A 20,072-nucleotide genomic window follows, 5' to 3' on the forward strand; every position below is an offset into this window, starting at 1 on the left:
TGTATCAAGAATCTCCGGAGAAGTAGGTACTGGTACATCAGGTCTTGTAGTAGATTGAAGGTTCGGATACGAAATGTTCTTTTTATTTCGAGTGTTGTAGCATTATACACACTGCATATTGCGTGAGTAAAAGTGGCAATCGTCTCTGTTGTTATTAAGCTCACGCCAGACAATTGGAATTCGAATAATAATGTCTTTTATTACGTTTATCTATTTTTCTCCACTCTTCAGTACAAATGATGCAAAGTTTGTGGCCAGTCCATGATTTATCTTGATACCAAGTTTTATTTCAAAATATGCACAATACGCTTTTTTGAATAATTCTGTAATGTTTTGTATTTGTTTATGGCAAATATAACAGAATATGTTTGAGTCATTTACACAACCTCTTTTTGTCATAGCAACAAAAAATAATATTCAAAATAAAATAAAACGATCTCAAAGCGCACATACAAACAAATATTATCCAGAAATGACACCTCACGCGTCCTGTTAACCGTATATATACTAGTGGTGTGTTTCTCGTGGGTTTTAGAACGATCGACTAGACTCTTAAGTCTACAGAAATCTATAGCCGGTAATTGTCAACATATTACGTATAACAAAATGTGGCCCAATTTTAATGAAAGTGATTCACTTATGTGAAAGAACATATGACATGTTGCGAAAATTCTGCAAGTGATGGAGAAAAATGGATATCATTTTCGGATTCGGCGTACAGGAATTGTCGTACAACATGTAAAAGTTTAAAGATTATAAAACCATCTCAGGCACCAATTCCAAGCTGTATCTGTATGTTGTTATTGTGTGTGTAAAACAACTTACAAGTTTGGAATTAAACAAATGACAAGCCTTCAAAAAGCTACCTCTCTTAACTTGGTGCTTTTCTTAAGACCTGGCTGTTATCGGTTATGCATCTAGTCCTAAGATATAATTCTTGGTTAAGTTATTGAATTGGTGTGATAACAAATAACTCTTCTTATCCAGATGCATTAAATGACGTCATTTCCGGCAGTAATATATGAATTGTTATTGTGATTTTAAGTTAACACACTAAGTTATTACTCTAGTCAATAATATCTTAGCTACTTCTATAAATAATAATTTATTCCGTTATTTTACTCAGAATAACAACAGAAAAATCGAAATTCATTTTCGAAAATCAAAACCGCAATTACAGTTTTGTAAGCTCTCATAAATTGTTACCAGCGGCAAGTTTGCAAGTTTACGACTCTAAACATTTGGATTTCGATACCCGAGGAGGGTGGCGCACATATAACCCATTGTGTACCTTTGTGCTTAACAGTGATCAACCATTATAAGTTATTTATAAATTGCAAAGCTGCACAGGAGGAATAGAACTGCTGGTTATAATATTATGAACCTTTAATGTTACCTGCGCCTCAGTAGAGTATCGTCTCTGAAGATTCTGGTTATTTTTAATCTCAGAATTGCATATTCAGTAAAAATGTTCAAAATACGTTCAGTATTCCTGTAACAAGATAAACTTTATTCTATACGACAGTGAGTAGTAAATTTGGCATTAATCATTACCAAGTTCTGCATTATTTTTTGGTTACGACTTTCAGAAAAAAAAGTGAATTTTGATACTTCAGTTTTTAAACTATCTATATTTTGAATCTAGAAAATTATTAATTTCCTTGTGGCAAAAAGATGTGAAACATCTATTTAGAACGTTTTCGTTATTCGAAGTAATATCATAAGTTATATTTGTTAATCACTTCATAACAATAACCAATATAATTATGGTTTTCGCCTCGATGAAAGAGCCGTACACAGGGTGAGTACGTTATATGGAAACAACAATTGATAGCCACAGTGGAATGAAATGTATCAGAACTACTTTTCCTTATTGTTTGACAGTTTCTGACACGTACATTAAGACCATAAACACATTTTCAGATTGAGAATTTATATGTACTAAGATTACTTAATGACTTATAAATGGAATATGAATCAACTTGAGATACCAGGATCATCTAGAAAGAAACTTGCAAGAAGTCGTACGATAAGCAAAGTGATACATCTTATAATGGCAAAATCCATCCAGGATTACAGACAACAGTATTAGGAAGGATATATATCTGGAAAAGCGGCATAAGTTGCTTCCACGATATATCATTTGAGACATTTCATACCTGAAGAATAAGACGGTTATTCGTACTATTCGTTATAAAGACATTCTTTTCAAACGGCTGGACATTGCATCTATGGATTTCCGCGCAATTCCGCTGTCGAAATGGATGCAGGGAAACAGTTATTTTTGTATACTGGATGATTGTTAATAGCAGTTCAAAGAAGGGATGCAATCTTAACACATAAGCCTTACGAAGGGACCTTTTGCAACAAAAACAACATTGTAAACTTATCGAAAAAATGCATAGTCATCAAACAGAGCAAGAACAAAAGTGATGCGGCTCAAACATCTTTTAATTTGAGACAGCCTTCTGAGAATTTAAGATTTACCAATGAAAAATTATAAAAAAATATCCAAACAACAAGAGGCGTCCAGGTTAACGACTGATTTCTGTTTATTACGATATCATCAGTAGACAAGCAGGATTTTATTATTGAAGTACTCGACTTTGACAGACTTACATTGGCTAATAACGTCTTGTTGAAGTTTTGGAAAGTAAGGTTTTTCCATACTCGGATAAGAATCTGTGCTGCTTTCCTTCACGGAACTAAGAAGATAATTGAAAATAATTTTGATCATGTTTGGAATCAGAAATTAACAAGAATTAAACAAAAGAACAAGATCAGTCAATGGCAACGTAAAGCATAATTACTTAAATAATTGTTTATCTTCTGTTTATATTTATCAAATGACAAGTTAAACTGCTTTACCAGATTATCTTAGTAAGTTTGTTTCTTTGTAGTTGAGTACAAAGCTACACAGTAAGTACTGTCGTAAACAATTTTTAATATTTATATATATATTTTATATTATATATGTGTGTGTGTATATATATATATACTCAGTAAGGGTGGTTTAGAGGTCGCTTTAAAAGAAATATTCCGCTAAATTTGCTCGCACTTGTTTCAAAGTTTATAAATTCAACATATTCGTGAATGCATGATTGTGTAAGTTTTCAGAAGTTGCTAGCTTTAGTTGATGTTTTGAGTTTCCATAGTAACCTTATTTTGTATTTTTGTTTTGTTTTGCTAGAACTCCTTGAAATAACCTTGTTTCGGCTGGAAATTAAATATGATTTTTTTTTTTATTATTTGAGTTTTCTTGCAAATCTCACATGCCAGCTGTTGTAGCGCTTCGAATATTATTCACCATTAGAAACTTTTCTGAGAAGAAAGCTGTCTTACTCTGTCTTCTGAACTGTCTGTATACTTACAAAGTACTTGAATATTGATTACCGAATTTAAACTATACTAAATCACTACACTAAAAACGGTTTGATAAGTTTTGAATGATCCAATGCGTGTACGAGAGTTCATGTTAAATATAGATTGTACATACTTTTGTTGTTAAAAGCGATAGTTACCATGATACTTCCAAAGACCAGTTGCAGCTTCATAAAGGTCTTCATGTTGCATGCTAAATCAGTTGTCTTGCTACACAGTGTATTGAACGAACAACAACAAAAACAAAACAAAAACACACACACATACAAGTTTGTGTTGTCAAATAGAATTTGTTTTGTATTTGTGCAGAATATATACACTAGGTAGAACATATTTTTGCGAAATGATTTTGCTAATAATTTAAAAGCAGGTTTAACGTAACCTAAGACCAACAAGTTTTAAATGTCGAGTTTTCTTTCAGAGGGACATGATGATATTACGTAAACTATTATATCAGAACAGTCAGCCTGTGTGTGTTTGTCCGTTTATTATTAAACCGGGCCCGGCATGGTCAAGCGTGTTAAGGCGTTCGACTCGTAATCCGAGGGTCGCGGGTTAGAATCCCGGTCGCACCAAACATGCTCGCCCTTTCAGCCGTGGGGACGTTATAATGTGCCGGTCAATCCCACTATTCGTTGGTAAAAGAGTAGCCCAAGAGTTGGCAGTGGGTGGTGATGACTAGCTGCCGTCCCTAATTTAGCAGTGTAAGACTAGAGGGAAGGCAGCTAGTCATCACCACCCATTATTTGATTACAGTCTGCCAATTTTTTTTTCCGTTTATTTTATTAATCATTAGTTGACAACAGTCTGCTTGTTTATGTTTGTCCGCTTATTATATGAATCATTGTTTAACAATTATCTGCGTGTTTGCTTCATTGTAACTGGCGGACCGTTGGAGCGATTGTCGCTGACGCAGGACACTGAAATGTGTAATAAGAGAGGGATTATCATTCAGATATGGCTCTACCCAACGTCACTTAGGGGAGTTTTCTGTATTCTTCTTGTGTTTTAAATCCGTTCGTCACCTAATTTATGACAAAAGAGTTGGTATTGTTTACTTATTTGTTATCGAAAAAAAAGTGCAAAGGTACTCGTTGGCTATCTGTTTGCTGCCCACCACGGATATCGAAACCCAAATTTTAGTGGTGTGACCCGCGAGATTTACATTTGAGCCACCGACGGACGAGGAAAAGAGAAAACTTTAACTATAAACATACTGCACAAGTGAAAATGCTTAAAAACATTCTCACATTTCATTCAAAGCAAATCACGTACAATTTTATGTTTAAAAGAGCCGAAATTCAACCGTTATAGATGTGCAGGTTTCCTTAACATATAATTCTTAGAACAGGGAAATTGTAAACTGTATCCATTCTATATGGATACTGATCTATCTATACCTGCTGCTCATTCGCTGTTTATTTCTTATATTTATTTGTAACCAACGGTCTTTTTTTTAAACAAGATTACTTATATTTAGGTGTAAATGTATAGTACGAATTTCGGACCTATAAATGTATATATTCAAATTATGTACTGGAAATGCAGCTTAAAAATAAGTAAGACTTGATAGTTTAGAATGTGGTTCTTTATTAAGTAAGAAGTAAGAATCAGTTCAGCTAAATCTGAATAATCAACATGAAATGTAATAGAACTAATACCTTGGTGTTCTGGCTACAACAGTGTATTGTTAACAACTCTATTCAGAACAGAACGAGATCTTCCCAGTCAGGATTAGCGGTGAATGCTACATCCAGTATTGTTCTATAGTAAAGTTTAAAAGAGCCATTGTGATGTGAATGTAAGGGGGTTTATAACTAATTCATGGTTCTAGAAAGACGCGACCTCCTCTTGTAGAAGGACATTAACAAGCTAAGTGTTGTCTTACTAAATTAAGCAAGCGGAAATCAATCTCCTAGAGAGTTTCCTGTAATGTGCTGAGACTGCATCTATTTAGTCGATCACAAGCAAATTAGGGATTTGTTAGGTGGCAGTACCAACCAATATCACAAAAGGATCTGATTAAAAACTAAAAGATCTTTGTTAGCTAGTGTGTAATAATGGAGATATAATTTACTTACGAACGTCTTGAATAATGTGATTTCGATACGTACGATTTTATATATATATACACATAAGCGCGCATACACACACGTAACAAAGGTGATCTGGCAGAACCATCTGATACTAAATTCTCCCTACAAAAACAAAACGACAACAAGAAACAGAAGAACATTCCGAAGAATGTATACCTCCGCATGCAGCGTTGATCATACTCAGCCCTCAGAAAATATGAAGATGCGACCATATGTTCGTCGTTAACAACGAACATAGACCATATTTTGTAAGACAATAACAAATGATGTGTCCTCCAAGTTTCATCAAAATCTGATAGTTTTTACTGTGTTATAGAGCAAACATAGGGTAAAAAATCGGTTTTGGTTTCTTTTGAATTTCGCGCAAAGCCACACGAAAGCTATCTGCGCTAGCTGTCCCTAATTTGGGCAGTGCAAGACTAGCGGGAAGGAAGCTAGTCATCACCACCTAACGTCAACTCTTGGACTATTCTTTTCCTTTTACCAACGAATAGTGGGATTGACCGTAACATTATAACGCCCCCACGGCTGAAAGGACGAGCATGTTTGGTGTGACGGGGATTAGAACCCGCAACCCTCGGATTACGAGTCGAGTGCCTTAACCACCTGGACATGCCTGGCCGTGAAAGATCATGAGCTTTATGATTTTCGTGATCTTTGCTGTGAGCTTGACCCTCCAAAAAGAAGACATTATTTCTAAGTTGGGTCGTATTCCAAATGTATACCATTTTTCATCCAAATCCACTGACATGTTTTTGAGAAATTTTGCTGACAAACACCTACACACAAAGGTGAAAACATAACCTCAGTTAATCCTTGGTTGTAGTGGTAAAAAATGAAACAGTAGAGCTGAATCAATAATTAAAGATAAAACGTGTGTATAGAATCACGTGTTAGACTACAATAACTTGTCTACTTAATACTGTCACTAATATTCCTGCGTCTCCCATAAAGTATGTTAAATATTGCCCTATTCGAAACACTTCTCACGTCACATTACTGTTGTTTTACGTTATTTTCATATTTCTGTATTGTTGTATGGATTATCTTATTTACCTTAGGTTCCGTCCTCCACTGGGTTAACGGTAAGTCACAGTGCTTATAACGCTAAATTTTGGTTTCGATACCTACGGTAGACAAAATACACATACCCTACAATGTAGGTTTGTGCATGGTAATAAAAAAAAAATTACAGGTTGCTGATATGCTCTTGGTGGTTGAGTGGTAAGAATAGAAGGGGAATTCTTATATGCCAAAAATTGGGTTTGGAAACCCGCAGTGGGTAGAACATAGATAGTTATTTGTTTAGTATGTGCTTAACTATAACATCTTATTAATGTATATTATATATATTTTTCTAAACCTCTTGTACGTAGATAAGAATATCTGAAGAATCGAGAATTTAGCGATAATATTTATATTTATAAAAAGTATTGCTTGTATACGTGAACTGCGACATCTGGAGGAAACAATATACATACTTGAAACAGAAGAAAATAAGGAAGCATAAATAGCAAGAATGTGGGTGGAGAGAACAAGAAGTAATAACTTCTCTCGATTGTCAATAAGCTTAGGCCTAGTAACCAGAACTGTAGAATACCGCTCTTAATTGGCTTAGGTAGAGGAAAGACTTCCATCTCTCTGAATCCTGTCGCTTGCCTTATTTTCAGCCTTTCTTTCTTTTCTCTTTGATGTTGACAAATGAAGATCTTTTAACTTGCACTTTTTATGTCATTTGTTTTTGTTCTGCTGTCATTGCCGGTACCAAGAGCTATTCCTTAAGAATTCTGTTTGCTGTTTGTTTTTCGTTTGTCTTTGGTGACAAAGACTGATTAAAAAGTTTGGTGTCTCAGTGACTTCAGTCTCTCTCATTCCTAATGTGTCTTTTTATATATTCTGTTTAGTATAGTAAACCTAAAATGACCTGTTCTTGTTTTAAAAGTTTGGTGTAGCCTGTAATGCTAAGAACCTAGCACTAAGCTCGTTTCTTATTTAGATAAAATTACAGATATTTTTTATAATTTCCGAAATAAATTAGTGTTCAGAAAAAATAAACAAATTAAAATTCTGTCTTTCTTGTATAATGACGCTACCTAGTGGAAAACATGCAAAATGTCAACACAAGATGTACTATACTTGTGCTTTGGACGAATCCACTATCATAATTATTTATCTGTTAATCCTTTTCTTGGGTACTAACTACGTGAATGGAGTAGAGGGTGTGCTGTACACCAATCTTGACAGGATCTTTATGGAGTGATTTATGCAGATTCGTGTTCTCAAGTGTTACAGATAGTTTTATCTTATCCCCTACTGAATTTAACAGGGCATAGCGTCATCTGGCGGTCATGCAATTCTCTTCGAACGCGTGTTTATATTTTTAGAAAATATATTCGACCTAGGTTTGGTGTACGTTCGATGGTTTTTATCAGTCGTGGCACCAAGCTTTACAGATATGGAATTTCGGAAGGAAGCGAAATGAAGGAGGTTAACGTACTGTGAAGGTCTTATCGTACATTACACTGTCTTTCAGGAAAATGATTTTAGAGGTTTTACATTGGAATGGTTAGACTCTTCTTTCCTGTTGCCGTCAAGCTGTCGTAAATTGAGGCCTAACACAGCTGTGCCTCGTAAGAACTGTGTAGGCTTAATAGCGATTGTCAAACACTGAAAAAGAGGGAACAAGTTAACTGTTTTGAAGGCATATTTTTACAAAGTATATTACAGACAAATAGTTATCGTAATGTTCAGATGAAGCTGGAAATGCATGAGATATTGAAAAAAAAGACGTTTAAGTAATATGTTTAGAATTATATATGCTACTTTTATACTTTTTACTATGATATAATAGCTCCAGCTTCTATCTCTCTTTGGTGTTCCCTGCTAATACAGCGGTAAGTCTACGGATTTACAACGCTAAAATCATCGGTTCGATTCCCCTCGGTGAGCTCAGCAGATAGCCCGATGTGGTTTTGCTATAAGAACTCCCCCACACGTTTTGATTAATTTGTATTCAATGTGTAGGTTTAACTGGACCTCCCATGAATTTAAGACTTCGAGGTTAAACAGTTTTCGAAATGCCGAGTTTATTTATCATATCTGCTGTTGTGATGCTGTGTAATATGAAGAACTGAATAGTTAGTGGTCAATGATTGTTTGTTTGTTTGTTTTGAATTTTTACGCAAAGCTATACGAGAACTATCTGCGTTAGCTTTCCGTAATTTAGCAGTGTAAGACTAAAGGGAAGGCAGCTAGTCATCACTACCCACCGCCAACTCTTGGACTACTCTTATACTAACGAATAGTGGAATTGACCGTCACATTATAACGCCCCCACGGCTTAAAGGGCGGGCATGTTTGGTGTGACGGGGATTCGAACCCGCGACCATCAGATTTCTAGTTGAGCGCCCTAACCACATGGCCATGCCGGGCAGTTGAAATATCTTAACCCTAACTTGCCATTCTAGTTAGTGGTGAATGATGACAGTCGCGCTTGTTGGTTGAGAGTAGCCTCAGATTGCGAGCCTTAGCCACCTGGCCATCCCGGGCCCCAGTGACACTTGTTCTTCACTTCACCTATCCAGGTACAGGTTTTTCTCGTAGTGAACAAAAGCACGTTTGATACTCTTTACTAATGAGCATTTTATAGTGCAAGTGTGTCCAGTGACAGGTTTTAATCCCGCGATGCAGAGACTAGTATTTACTAAATTTTAACTATGTGGATGCTACGAAAATGAGTCATTCTGTGGATTTTAATTGCATTATACATAATAAATATAAATACGAAATTTTAGAGACATACAAAAAATTAGACATGTCGCACGAGGAAAGAAATAAGCGGATTGAAAACTGAAAAAAATGGCGCAAAAATGTAAAGGAAATCTGACAAAAAACGGTTCAGTTGTTTTAAGCGTAAAAGAATAAACCACACGACAATAGCCGTATTAATCATCCGATGACAAAGTAGCTGCATGGTGTTCTTAAAAGTAACATTAGTGCACAAATCTATTGTGGTACAGGTATTAAATAAAAACAAGGAATTAGGAAACAAATCAGCGAATATATATATATATAAAACTTTTAGAGATGAAAAGAACGAAGAAAAATCAAAAGCAAACAATTTATAAAAATAAATTAAGTAACATGCGAACAATAAGCATGATTTACAATCTGACCTCAATAATTATTGTTTTAACAACAGTTAATGTTTTCCCGAACGTAAATAACCTCGCCTCTTAAGTTAACTTCTGAACGGATAGGGAGTAATTTCTTTGTAAGATGGCTTTCCGTGCAGCGATAAAAACTTTGCCTAACGATCCAATAACCACCCGACCGTTGTTTAAAGTTTCAAGTGGGGAGAAGAAACTCGTCTCTCACGTATCTTGAATATCTTAAACGTTTCAGAAAACTCACGAGGAAAAAAAAACACACACACACAAAACAAACAACAAATTAGGAACTAGATTTTACTTCGGCAGTAGAAATATGGTTAATGTACATGTTCTTCTATCACAGATATTTTAAAAACTTTAATATTCTAGAGTTGAAATATATATTTTTAAAAGAACCGTTTTCCTATCTCATTCTGTACGTTAATGACCCAGTGATCTTATAAAAAATTTAAAATGTAATTATTTTTTTTATGTAAAAAAATATACTCTTATGTTTATTGAAACAAAAGTAAAGGCAATTGTTGTTCTGTGTTTTTGGCATGGATGACGATGCTAGAAGGTTATAACTTTCCACGTAGTTACATAAAAAGAATAGATAAAACTAATCTACTGGTTTAAGTTTAGATAATGGTGTATAAAAATAAGTAATTTTTACCTTTTGTTTCTTAACTTTTTGAAATGAAGAAACATGTTTACTGAGTAACAGCCATGTGGCACCTAAAGAAAGGCGAATCCTATTATAGTTGAAACACATTACACGTAGCAGAAATACATATCGCTAATTTTCATGTTACTGCTTTTAACATTGTGTAGGTGTTTGCCTAATAACTAACAAACAAAAGAAAAAACTCCTTATTTTCTATCTCCTTGTATTATCCCTCCCTAGTGGTACAGCAGGATGTGTGTGGACTTATAATGCTAAAAATCGGGTTTCAATGCCTGTGATGGATGCAGCAAAAATAGCCCATTATGTTACTTTATGGTTATCAGCAAACAAACATCCGTACGCTATCAATTGAAGGTGTGTAAACCAGTTAGGATCCGTACTGAGCGTGGTAACCCTAGTTGGAGAAGAGAATAGCCCGAACATGCCCTTTGATGTAAATTTCGCAAGATACAAACAGAGGACACATAGGAAGGTGAGAAGCTCTAAATTTAGATGTTTAAACTCGTCCCAGTTCTGTATGGGCACGGAACATCCACCGCATCTGTTACAGAACCATTAGCTACTACTTGTCGCCCAGAGCGTACGATATGATACATAAAAGGCATTGGATGTTTCAGGGTGTAGCAGCACGTGGACAAAAATACAATTATAGTCCGATGTCTTCTTTATCTATATAACGGCGTCACAATTTCAAATAATAAAAGAAGTATGTCTCTGTGATACTATATATACGGCCAGGTATGTATATTCATGCACAGAGTTCTATTTTAAACTCAGGAGGTAGAATTCTCTGAGCGCCTGATAAGCGGCAGAAGCCTTTGAAATAGGATTATAGAATCGCACTAGTGAGCTGTTGGGTTGAATTCCATTCCGTTCGGCATTTGTTCCGGTTGTTGAGACGAGATAGTTCTAGTGTTCTTGTCAGTAACCGTTTCTTTTTTAATTTATTGTAGAACAAGGACACAAATTCAACTAACAACGCTTATATTTTTTAATTTTCTTTACATTTTTCTTAAAACTATCGAAGCCTAAAACGTCCCTAGAACATTCATTATTTAAAAGATTACGTTGTCTAAAAAAACGATATAAAAACTTTATTATTCTGGTACTTAGTCATGTTAGATTGTCGGTCTGATAACTTAAACTACAGTAATTATAATCACGAACTTCAATTTCTATAGCTGGGAAGGGGAGGGAGAGATGATATTTTTGAGCTTCTGTAATGCAGCCAAGAAATCGACTACTTCACCGTACCACACTGTTGTCAAACAGAAAAGCCTTATCTGGGAACTGTAATCAACAGTATTAGTTGAACAAGAGCGTGACAGTAAAAGGCATATTTATTATAGAAATAACTAACGTTGTCAGTAGTAATATAAGCATACATTTTAACATCTGTTATTGCGATACAGTTGCATCTAGATGTCATGGAGCTCGGGTTCTTTGATATTAGATGGATATGTTTTCTTTGCGTAAACATTAAAGAATATATTGTTTCAGCCCACACCACAAGAACCTACTATGAGGCCTGTAAAGCAGTTCTATGCCTATCAAGTTCTATCAAGTCTTTTAGAGTTTTTAAACTTTATTATAATAATTATAAAAATGTTTGTTCAGGCTATGACCAATGAGATTGGGCCATACAAATTCAAAGTTTTTAAGAGTTTTCAAATTTTATTATAATGACCTTTAAAAGTTCTTGCTCAGGTTATCACCCAAGAGATTGGACCACAAAATACAAAGCCTTTCAGAGATTAGAAGCTTTAAAACCTCTAATATAATGATATCTAGAAATGCTTGCTCAGTTTATGGTCCAAGTAATAAATATATATCAACCAGTGTTTAAAGGACAACGAAAACAGAGTGACTGTTTTTCCACAAATATAGTATTGCCTGTTTACAATATAAATAATGGTAAAAAAACATATTTTTCATCAATGATCTTTATTCTAGAAAAAAAGTGTTAAACCTCGATCTTGGTTTATATTTTAACTGTAGTTGGGTGTTATTTTAACTTCTGACATCAAAATGTAAGGACGTTAATCATGTAAGGATGAACAACGAGAAGTAGTGAGTACTAAAACCTCTAGACGTTTTCTCTTTGTTGTTGGCTTCATTTATCTAATCCTTGGCTCGAACACCATTTTCATGTTTTATGTAAACTCTATAAGTGTCATTAAAAGGTGCTAGTGTTCGTTATTTTTTTGTTTTGTGCATCCAATTACAGCGTCGAATTTCCAAAGTTTTCGTGTACACAGGAACGTTTGTTCTCGTTCAACGTAACGCATGTTCCTTTCCACTGCAGAAACAAAGAAATACAGAAAATGTGAAACGAACAACCTTCTTAAGGAATACAGAAACAGGTGCAGTTACTGAGTGTTACAAGTGAAAATGATAATTACCACTCTTTGTCGCTTTCCTTAAAAATAACCATAGCTTGGATCGAAGCCTATTTCCACCGGCATAGATGGCGCAAAACGCCCAACTTATACCGTGACGTTAAATGTTTGAAAGCACTTTTTTCACTCATGCTTCTCTATAAAATTAGCTTAACGTGCTGGAACCCTGTTAATACAGTAAACATCGCAACTTATAATTCTTATTCTCACATATTAGGGTTTAATGAAACATCATTCTTGTCTTTACTCTTCTCGTGATATTTACAAGAATATTTCGAGTCTCTGTGCTAGAATCCAGTCTATAGATTTGCGATTAAGAAGTCCCTTTATTTTTTTTTAAAAGAGAAGAGAAACAAGTATGTAGAAAATTCGTAACAATAACGATATACAACAGAATGTTCCCTAAAATAAACATTTTAACTGAAAAACAAAATTTAAATGAATCTCCTTATTCCATAATCTTCATTGAGAGTTCATTTGTCTCAGAATTTCGCGAATAGCTTTACAAAGGCTGTCTCTGGGTAGCAGAGATATAATTTTGACCTGGAAAGACAAGAAGAAAAGTAGCTGTTTAACAGCACCCACTGCCATCTCGTGAGTTATTCTTGGACTGATTAGGTAGTGACAATTGGCCATTGTTACTATAGCGCACCCTATCCAAAGAGCTCAGCGCATTTATTGAGGCAACTGATCGCGAATCAAGAATATTCAGATACACGCATACAGTACACTAACCACTAGGCTACGCAGCTGCCTCTATACTAAGAAAGGTAAATAATGTCAAATGAAATAAAAAAGTAAGTCGTTGGCTTTAAAAGGGTGGAACAGATTAGTAACGAAACAGAAGTAACTCTAAACTGGTTACTATAGTGGAACAGATTATTAACAAAACAGTAGTAACTATAAACTGGTTACTATAGTAACTGGTAACAACCTCACAAGGATTAAAAGTTTAGAACACGAACTTTGTGGCGGCATTTTTTAAACTAACTGCAGTGTCCTCAAATAATCACTAAAATCCACGGCCACGATGACCATCCTTTAGTATTCATTTGAAGGTCGTGCCCTTACGATCTAGAGTTGTATTGCATACAACAGAAGATACATTGTTTGATAGAAAAAAGAAAACGTTTTCTATATCTCACTGCTATTGGAGGAGTCTCGTTAGAAAGTAGTCCACAGTACATTGGAGGGTTTATTGCGCCGGTTATGTATTGAAATGTGTTTATATTATGTTCAAAGGGCCTACGATCTGGAATTACTAATACCGGTGTTTATTTTTTTATTTGTTATTAAGCATAAAGGGTTCTTTGTGCTGTGTCGATCGCAGAATAGGCCCGGCGTGGTCAGATGGTTAGGGGGCTCGACTTGTAATCTGAGGGTCGCGAGATCGAATCCATATCATATCATACATACTCGCCCTTTCAGTCGCGGGGTGAAAGCGTTATAATTTGAGGCGAATCCCTCTGTTCGTTGGCAAAACAGTAGACCAAGAGTTGGCGGTGGGTGGTGATGACTTCCCTTTTTGTTTAACACTGCTAAATTAGGGACGGCTGGCTAAAATAGCCATGGTGTAGCTTTGAGCGAAATTCAAACAAACAAACAAATGCAGAGATCTCCAATTTTAGCTTTGTGAGCCCTCAAACTTATTGGGATCGCAAGGGCGAAAGGTCTGATTATCTGAATTCCAAAACAACGTTATCATTTAAGTGTGAGCGTTCTGTTGCCATTTTGTGTAAATATTGTCCAAAAATAAAAATGAAAACTGTTTGTCCGTTTGTTTCAGAATCTTCCCGCAAAGTTACATAAAAAATGCTCTCTTGGCGTAGTCTTCCATAATTTATGACAAATACGCTAGAGAGAAGACAGCCAGGCAACAGGAATCATCGTCAAATTCTTAAGTTGTTATTTTCTGACGAATAATGAGATTTAATTTTCACTCTTAAAACACACCATTTGGAAAAGTCAAATACCTTGCAATATGTCACACGTCTCTAGTGTTAATGGCCAACTCTTTACATATCAATAATGTTAATTCTCAGCTGTTTACGTACAGTGTTAATAATCAGTTGTTTGCATGCCAGCTGTGCTATTATTCCCTTGTTCTATTCCAAAATATTCGAGTTTAAGGCAGTATTTTTATTGCTTGGGAAGTTGTGGCCTACTTCAAGAAATTAACATGGTCACAGTCGACGGCATAATTTGTTTGTAGGATTACGCGTAAAAGTACACGAGGACCAGTTCCGCCAACCGTTCCTAATTTTGAAACGGTAGATTAGAGGGAAGACAGCTGGTTAACGCTAATTGCCGACAATTATTGAGATAATTTTGTTATACCAAATATTAAAATCTGACTGTCATTTTTATGACGCACTCAAGGCGCTACATTTTCCGAAGAAATTTTTTGTTTCCGGTAACGATATGCAAACCATGAAATTTTAACCACACAGTACAGTAAGCTGATCACTAGACCACGCTATGTCCACCTACAGGAGATAAAATATGATTTCTCAAGCGTTTCGGTTAAACTGGAAAAAAATAAATATTACTACTATTGAATACATGAGCGATTTTCCTGAAATTTTACATACTCAACCGTACTGTATCTGTCGAAGATAGCGATAAGAACCACTGAAATACAGTTAAAACATTTGTTTTCTTCCTGTGTTGTATCGGTTAAAGCTAGCTATACAAACTTCTAGTAATGCTTTACGAAATTAAAACAACAAGCAAAATACACCCCACCTAAATTTGCAGGCTGTGCTCACTGGCGTTTCCTGTATTTGAACGTAGAACCTTACGTACGCAGCCCAGAAGGCTAACCTCTACGGCATGTTCTTGCTGTCAGTGAGAGCTAATCGCTAAACTAGAATTCTGACCTGTTTAGTTGTAACTTATTGCTCTTGAATGATTGTTTGAAGTTATGCACATGGCCTTTTCCACCACGAGTATCGAAATACGGCTTCTAGCGTTGTAATTCCGCAGACATACTGCTGTGCCACTGGGGGCCACTGCTCTTAAACCACAAACTCCTGAATAGACAAGAGTGAATCTAATATGACATAATGAATAAAATGAAACTACGAACGTGTTCATACGTTCGTTCTAAATCAAGTTCTTCTGTACTGCGATTTTTAATTTTATGGATTGTGTATTTGCGCTGCATCTACCACGGGTATCGAAATCTGGATGTTAACGTTATAAGCTTTCAGACATACTGCTGCACTATTGGAAGGGGGGACTGGATTTTATGGATGTAATCAAGATATGGAAATACAAATATAAGTTTTGTAATATGAAAATACCTTATTAGCCATAACTTAACTGTACTAATTTCTTCTTTTGATGAGTGTAATATGTGTAGTAAGTTAACTTTAATAAGTCAAAATTATTATATGAATTTACAGCCTACCATAACAGTAAAAACAAGAAGCATTTAAAGTTAATGGCATGTTATTAAAGTTAGTGTTTAATTTTGACACACAATACAATATTGTTGTATTTATAAAATCTATTTCCATTTATAATATCAAATACAATAAGAACTTTATATATATATCGAACAAATTCCTACACCAGAATATAACTAAAAATATATTAAATGCCAAGCGTTTTTGAGTTTAGGAACACGCCAAGTAGCTACTTTTAGGCTCGAAAAAAAATTCTCACAAGATGCTGTTGTTTGTTTCAGAGAATTTCGCGCGAGGTTTGTATTAATATTTAGTCAGGTTTTGTTATTAAAAATTATTTGGTATTAGTGTGAGAAACACAAGAAATTATATTTATAAGAATAATAACTTGAGTGTACCGAACCATATTCTTTATCTATATATTAACATATATATTTATTACGGGCATATAAAATGTTATCATGAGTTGAATATGTAATAAAAATAGATAAACCGCACATGCGCAGTAGGTGTTGTCCGACATAGTTTTTTTGTAATGGCATCATGAGAGCGTAAACTTTTTGAAAGATCTTCAATTAAAAGTGTGATGAAAAATAATTTATGTTCTGTCGTAACAGTTGTTTTTTATCAATTTTGCACAAAAATGTAAGTAAATATGTTCACAAATCACATTTGTTTGAAAAGATAGAACTTGACGACATGCACAAGGCTTAGCGATGGCTTCAATGGTTAATGAATACTTCAAGTAAGTAAAACTTTATTAATTGCTTTTCGAAGTTGTCAACACAGAAAAGTTGAATCTTAACTCCCCTCAAAAGAAAGTGCTTCAGTCTTGTAATTTTGTAGTTTGGCTTCAGTTTGGATATTATTTTATGAGCGTAGAAGGTTTGGACGGAAACCATACTCATCAAATAAAAATGAACGGTACAAAGTCATTTGTAAGAATATTCTACATTTATAGGCGTGATCCATTGATTAGCATGTTGGATAGAACGGTCTAAGATTCGAGACGTGATGCAGCTGAGCATGTTCCGCACTTCCATCTTCGTTTTTCGGTTTCAAATAGGACAAACCTCTTGTGGCGGCGGTTACTGATGGCTAGCTGCCCTCCCATTTTATCAAAATTATGGACAAATATACTTGAATCCGAAAGTTGATGACGTAGCTGTTCAGGTTGAAAATTCGCCTTCCAATTATTTCATGTTCTGTTCGTAATTTATAGTTACGTCTTGGCCACCGTAAGTTGTGTCTTGAAGTAACGTTCTCTTTGGTTCATACAATAACTCTCACCTTTGTGGCTCCAACAATGAACGTGTAATTTTAAAGCATTTTTTGTGTTTATTGCAAGTGATAGTTTATGCTACCTTTTAACACTTTTTAGACAGGTTTATTTTTGGATAACGATTTCATACTAATCCTTTGTTGGACTTGTGAGTTGTAATTAGTCTTATCTGAGCAATTATAACAATGTTAAAAAGTTACATTTTTTATTTGATGAATAAACAGGACACAAAATGCTATAGAAATTCTGTCACTGTTGCAGGTTTATTTGCATTTAACTCGTAGAGAAAATTCGTATTCTTATCAGTAGGTGTCGAAGTCAATCTTCTTTAGAGGCAACTCCCAGCGGTGTTTAGTCGCCCGTGGGCAGTGATAGATGATGGCAGTGTCAACATTCTATTAGTCTAGACAGCATGTGTTAGGTCTAGCATGCTGTATTCTACTCTATGTGGCCCATAAATAAGTCTGTCTCACAGAGTAGCTAAGCAGAATAGCACGTGGCTCTGTCGCTGGTTTCATGTGACGTTTGAAATTGACTCGTTAGACTCTCGCTTTGATACACTAAAGCTGGTTATTACTTAAGTCTTTAGAAAAGGCCACACTCCTGGGATTTCACTCGTAGTGCTATGTCTTAATGCGAACCTATCGTGATATGTTTATCTTAATTAATTTGGGAGCTTTCTGTCTTCCCCACACTATAAACCAGTTCATTCATTTCTTTCGAATATATAAACTTGATAAAAATCTAGCAGGCATCAATCCTCCAAAGAAAGAAGTGATAGCTTAAGAAACAAATTGATATGAAACTAAGTTATACATTTATTTCTTATCAATCACACCCACACACATACACACGTATATATATATATATGTGTCTATTGACTGATTTTTATCTTTGTTGTGTTATAGATTCCAGATAAAATAAAAAATGACTAATTGTTATTAGATACATGACTCTCTTATTTTGTTAAACTTTCTAATTGGAATTAAATAAGTAACTTACAACCTAAGGAAGTAATCCCTATATAATAAACATAAGAATAAATAATTTCTATGCTGATTAGGGTGCATTGATTGATCAGTAAGGTATCTTCTCTGTGTTAGCCGTTTTCAACCATAATTCTAATAATATTTCACAACCAGCATACGAAACTTGGATACACAATCTTAAATGTCAACAGTGCAAAATGACTTGACATAAATTTAAAAACTGATCCAACTTTAGAACTGTTCCATTGTTCGTACATCACATGACTAAAATGTTTAATAAACAGCTAAGACATTCAGTTTTTCTTTTGTTATTTGAAAATGAATAACAAATCTTAAACATTTAAGAAGTCACAATGCTGATTTTGACCACAAGGAAGCGCTGTCTGTTTGAAACAACATGTTTCGGAATTTCGCATACAGCTACACAAGGTTTATTTGCACATAGCCGACCCTGATTTTAACCTGATTAGCATTACCCATAGCCAATGCATAACTAGCCATTCTAGTCTAATTGAACTGTGAGATATAATCGTCACTTTTACAGTTTGGGCTGTGCCTTTCGGCAACGGGTCATGAACCATTAGTCCTTGGAATCACAATTCGAGCACGTCAACCACTACAACCAGCTCCATAATTTAGAGAGTTAAACTTAATAATATTAACAAATATGAGTTTGATGTTTATATACACATTACCTTATAAAAGTTAAGCTGTTGGATATAGTAGTTCTGTATATTCATTATCTATGAAACATCCTGATGTCCTGAATCAGTTTTAAATAAATGGTGACTTTCAAGTTCTGACTTCTTGTTATACGATGTAACTAAAATCCAACGAAATCTTTTGGGTTTAAAAATCTCTCTCTCTCGATATATATATATATATATGTATATATGTATAGTAATACTATCTGTTGTACGTCAAGGTGACTACTTCGCAAGGTGTAAATGGATCGTCACCACAACTGGTGTGAAGGTTCATTAGGTCAGTACGGGAATACATACAAATTTTCAGTTTTGCTGTTTTTTTGTAATAGTGTTTCTCTTGTGGATGGATCTTCACCAAATTTGGTTATTGAGGTTCATTGGGTCCATTCGGAGATACTTGCAAATTTTCTGTTTCACATTTTGTGTTTTGCAGTTTTTATGTTATTTTCCTTCCTTTTTACAATTACATATAAGGGAAGCAGCTTTCTATGTCCTAAGATAACCTATCATTAATCATGAATTTACATAACTTCCGTCCAGGAGACGAGTACTCCAGCTAGTAAAGCACTATTTTTTTATAGCGGACTACAGGCGGTGGAACCTAAACAAAAATCAGAAATGGCAAGAAAAAAACATCAGTCAGTTCCTTAGTAGTGGATTTCATATCTCCGCCTTAAGTGAAGAAGATAAAAACGAAAACAAATCAATGTTACATTGAAAAGAAATCACCATTCAACTTAAAATAGCAGATAATTCTTCACGTACTAGTTGTTCTGAGCTCTTAAAAAGCATAGTGAGTACCAGAAACGCATATTCTCGTCGTAGCACTCGAGAAAGAACGAGAACAGGAACCGATGATTTGTTTGAGGATGCAGTGGTAAGTTCTTTCTGTAAGTTGTAGACCAGTGAAATAACGTTATTACGACATGCCAGAAAGGAAGGTTTGTTTGTTTGTTTGTTTGTTTTGAA

The 20,072-nt window shown here is 34.9% G+C and overlaps 1 long non-coding RNA gene across 3 annotated transcripts in view; it reads right to left on the reverse strand.

Moving 5' to 3' along the window:
- Positions 1-2,528: 2,528 nt before the first annotated feature.
- LOC143253398 (uncharacterized) overlaps positions 2,529-20,072 on the reverse strand; it is a 270,323-nt gene continuing 252,779 nt past the window's right edge. For all 3 annotated transcript variants that reach the window (XR_013029562.1, XR_013029561.1, XR_013029560.1), the window contains one exon: positions 2,529-2,705. This is a non-coding gene — a long non-coding RNA (uncharacterized LOC143253398). The remainder of the gene's footprint in view (positions 2,706-20,072) is intronic.

This window comes from Tachypleus tridentatus, chromosome 6, assembly GCF_004210375.1.
Source record: "Tachypleus tridentatus isolate NWPU-2018 chromosome 6, ASM421037v1, whole genome shotgun sequence".
Lineage (NCBI taxonomy): Eukaryota > Metazoa > Arthropoda > Merostomata > Xiphosura > Limulidae > Tachypleus > Tachypleus tridentatus.